At 38.8% G+C, this 4,550-nt stretch overlaps 1 pseudogene; it reads left to right on the top strand.

Annotated features, from left to right (window-relative positions):
* The first annotated feature begins 1,540 nt into the window (after window positions 1-1,540).
* LOC107753513 (nuclear GTPase SLIP-GC-like) overlaps window positions 1,541-4,550 on the top strand; it is a 34,372-nt pseudogene continuing 31,362 nt past the window's right edge.

Raw genomic sequence — 4,550 nt, 5'->3', positions numbered from 1 at the left:
ATTTAAAACGCCGTGTAAACACTGTAAACTTTGTGTCAACTTATTTCGCAAGTATGGAGAACAGCGATAGATGGACGGACGCTGAAGTGCAGGCACTTGTAGCAAATGTAGCACTGCCAGTTGTCGTTGGAGATTCTTAGTCCTCCTTTACGTTCTTTCAATCGCTTTACGTATACGTCGACTTTCCATGTCCATTATTGTGAAACCCAGGAGACACAACAAAAACACAGCTCCGATCACAGAGTTCTTATTTGTTTCCGTTGTTGAACGCAGCGCACAAATTACGTTGCTGTTGACCGGCTTACGTCACTTCCTAGTACACACTGTCGGTGCGAATGCAACCCTTTAAATGGTACTGGGAAATAGTTGATGAATGAAATAGAAATCGTCCCAGTACTTTAGTACTGTACATTTTGTTCTGGAACTAAAGCGGTGCGAAAGGCCCTCATGATACTTGTATTTTCTGAGCTGTTGAAATGATACTTATAGACATTTTGTCAGGGTCTGGCGTCTGGTGTTCTCCCTCTCACCACCAGAGGTCGCCATTTCCCATCCTCCCGGACTCCGTTTCCGTTACCTTGACTCCACACACCTGTGCACACATTCTCACACACACACACAGCTGTTGCCCATCCTGAACTCCGGTACCTTGACTCCACACACCTGTGCACACACTCACTCACACACAGCTGTGGCCCATCCTGAGGGCTATTTATGCGCCTTCCCCATGCCACTCTGGGCGGATTATTAATTGTTGTTACCTGGACTGATGCAAGCACTAAGTTGCCGATTTTGTGTCATATCCCTGTTTGTGTTCTGAGCCTGTTTTCAGATTCTTAGATCTGTTTGTGTTTCTGTTTTTACCTTTGTTTACCCCTGCAGTTAATAAAAACCTGCACTTGGACCCAGACCCTTGTTTACACGGTGTGTTTCCTGAACCGAGCCGTGACACATTTATAATGAGGGTAATTTTCAGGCATGTCATGTCATGCTTCCTAAGGACAAAAATGTGTACTCAAAAATGTGTTAACACCCACAATATGTATAATACTGTACTGATAGTATATTAAAAACATTCAATATTTTTTGGCTTGCAAATTACATCTTTATGATTATTTCTGTTTTATGACAAGCATTACATGCAGCTGTACTTTGCGCGCACACACACACATCCTGTAATTTGAGATATGTACCACATCTCGTGTGAACAAAAGAAAGTGAACTGACAAAGTAAGAAATAATGTTTTATAACATCTTGACGAGCGGCATGAAGAGGAAAACAGTGCTTTATTGCAATCTCAAGATACAACTGACACCTGAGATTCTTGAGACACACATTTACAGATGAAGGATAGGGTAAGCTTATATGTAATTGTATATTCTGGTCCATGGACTTCTCAGTTTACTGATGGTGGTGGGGAGGATGGAGGGGAAGGTCAGCATCATCAACTGCAATCATAAAAGAGAAAGTTCAGTACTTATATTCTCCAAGTGTCAAGCTGTGATTGGCCAGAGCTAAAAGTTATGCATGAATGACGTGGCATTAGAGTCTTCCTGGTAAATCCTTCGCTGACGCTTTCATTTCTGATGAACAAACAAACTCACCTACACCTACTTAGATGGTCTGAGGGTGAGTACATTTTCAGCAATTTTTTTGGGTGAACTATTCTTTTAAATGTATTATTTCTACACAAAAATAAAAGGAAAACTTGGAGATGCACATAGAAAAAACAAACGGTCGTTTTCTATCTCAGTACATTCTCATTTACAGACCTGGGCTGCATTTCCCAAAAGCATTGTAAGCCTAAGTAGATCGCAGATCCATTGCCACTGACGTAATCTAGCCACATTTAGCAACTGTTTTAGCTGCTTTCAGTTGAAAGCAGTTGGCAGCACTGGTCAGTGTTTTTTTCCTTCATATTTTGATGGTTTAATTGAAATGTAGGGTCATAAAAAAAACTTAAATTTTTATACATATGGCCCCTGGGCTGCATTTCCCAAAAGCATTAAGCCTAAGTAGATCATAGATCCATTGCCACCAATGGTCTCTACAAACAACTTATCTCACAATGATTTTGAGAAACGCAGCCCTGAATTCTTTACCTTCGGCTTTGAAGGGCACAATTTGTCTACAGGGAAAACAGGCAAAGAACACAGTGTACCTTTGCTTCACTTCATGTTTATCTTTCATTTTTTTCCCTGAAATCTGTATCTATTCTTTTGGTGGTCTAAAGTTAAGGGTGATTAAAGAGATAACAATAATAATTTAGTGCAATATGAAGTCAAATAAACTCACTCATTATTTGTTTTTCCTTTGCTTGGAACAGAGTGTTTCATGTGATGTTGGAAAGTTCTACCAAGAGGTCCACACCCAAAAGTTGAGTCTGTGCAAGCAGATCTGAGTTCAACTTGACAGCTAAATCGACGTTAGTGTCCTGTCCCACAGACATTATACTGAGACATTCAAGGTAACACTTCCCTCAAATTATTATGGTTCTTATTTTGAAAACCTAACTGTTAGGTAATGTACATTTTTTAGTTAATTTAGGGTTGTGTTAACTATGCTGTGTCTGTAATTAAACAAAATAAATAAATGTAAGCTAATAAAAATTATGTTTGATAATAAAAATGTTAAAGCAAAGAGCAGAAGTGCTGCTATGGTTTCTGGGCCCCCTGAACACCATATTGACTCGGGCCCCCCCTCGGAAAATCGCATTCTGGGGTTAATTTACAGTGAAAAACCATAATCCTGTTTGTTATCAGTTGTTTATATTTATTGCATCATTTTAGTGTTTCTATGTTTTTTGTGGACCTTCTATTTTCGTATTTACGTCAGCTTTTGAAAAAGCTACTTGTGATAAATTGACTTATCACATTGTTATTATGGTGGTTAATATCAGTATATGTTGAAGGTACAAAACAGATTTTAGTAGCAGCGTGGGCTGAAATGGGCTGTTGCTCTTACAGGTGTTACGATCCCTGTCTGTGTTTCTGGTTTCTGTGTTCAACGACTTTTAATATGTAGTTCTGTGTCCCTATTGTTGCATTGTTCCCCTCATGTTCCCTGGTGCTCTACTCCCTTGTTTGTTACCATGTGCACTACTTCTACCACACCCATTCTCTTGTTAGTTTCCATAGTTTCTCATTAGTTCATTGGTTTCACTCAATGTATAAATACTCCTGTGTTTCAGTCCTTGTTGGTCAGTCGTTGTTTGGATATATACCTTGTTTGCCGTTGTCCTGATCTCCTGGTTTCTGCTCAGTGTTTTCTCCAGTGTCCTCGTCTTTTGCCATTAAAACCTGCTGCATTTGGATCCTCTGACTTCCGTGCCTCCTGTGTTACAGAATTAGTGTCCATGGTAACAAACAAGGGAGTAGAGCACAGGGAACATGAGGGGAACAATGCAACAATAGGGACACAGAACTACATATTAAAAGTCGTTGAAAACAGAGAACAGAAATACAGTTACAAGAATTCCTACAGGATAACTGGAAAACTGTATGAATATTAAATATAAATGATGTTCCATTTCTGATATAAAAAGCAGCATGTTAACAGTGGCATACATAAAGTTGGTTAAAGAAATCTAGTGCTTAATCTGAGTGTAGATTTTTCCCCCTCCAAGATTTACAAAAATCCAACCTTTCATTGAAGAAAAAAAATTTAAAATAGGTGGAAGTCTCATTATAAAATTTTTTTTTTTCTCTAATGCAGTCTTGAACTGCATGGGAACACAAAGGTTGAGGATCCAGATGCATTAATTTATTAAGGGATAATCCACAAACATAAGTCAGAAACAGTCAAATGGTCAAAATCTCAGAGTGGGCAGTCCAAACAAAGATATCCAGAGCACAGGCATACACGGGGAAATATCCTAGACTTCTGGGGGCCCTAAGCAAAACTTTGCCGGTGGGTGGGGTGCGCTGTGTTGCTGATAAACATGATATAATTTCAGTTCAGTTGATTTTATATGAAAACAAATATGATGAACAAGACACTCAAAATAGGCTTCTTGCTATTTTTTCCATTTGAAAGACGTATTTATCATCCATTTTTACTTTACTACAAACATGTATTTTAGACTTTTTTAGAAATATAAGAACAATCACATATCTCACACAAAGATCGCACTGTCATAGTGTTTGGGAATATTCATGCTTAATTTAAACACAATCACATGATATCAGATAAAATAACATTTTAGAAGAGAACGCAACATCACGGTTGTTTGAACCAATGAGCATTAAGCTGTTGTCAGCGAGTCGTTTCCCATCATGCTTTTGGTCAGCGTAGCTAGTGGAGATCAACTGCGCTCGAATGCACGGCTATACTGACTCGCTATCGCAAGAGATTTTTGGCATAAATCAGTGGCTACGTTTACATGCAACCAAATAATCCATTTGTAATCGGATTGACGGCTCAATCGGACAGAAAAACCTTCATGTAAACACCTTAATTGATCCGATTGAGCTCGATCGGAATGAAATTTTGATCGGATTGAAGGGGGTGGTTTATTCCTTTTCTAATACGATTGAGAGTGCATGTAAAC

The sequence above is a fragment of the Sinocyclocheilus rhinocerous genome, unplaced genomic scaffold (genome assembly GCF_001515625.1).
Source record: "Sinocyclocheilus rhinocerous isolate Xijiao unplaced genomic scaffold, SAMN03320098_v1.1 scaffold1433, whole genome shotgun sequence".
Taxonomy (NCBI): Eukaryota; Metazoa; Chordata; class Actinopteri; order Cypriniformes; family Cyprinidae; genus Sinocyclocheilus; species Sinocyclocheilus rhinocerous.
Note: the sequence above shows the minus strand (reverse complement) of the source record. Positions and strands in the feature narration are given on the sequence as shown.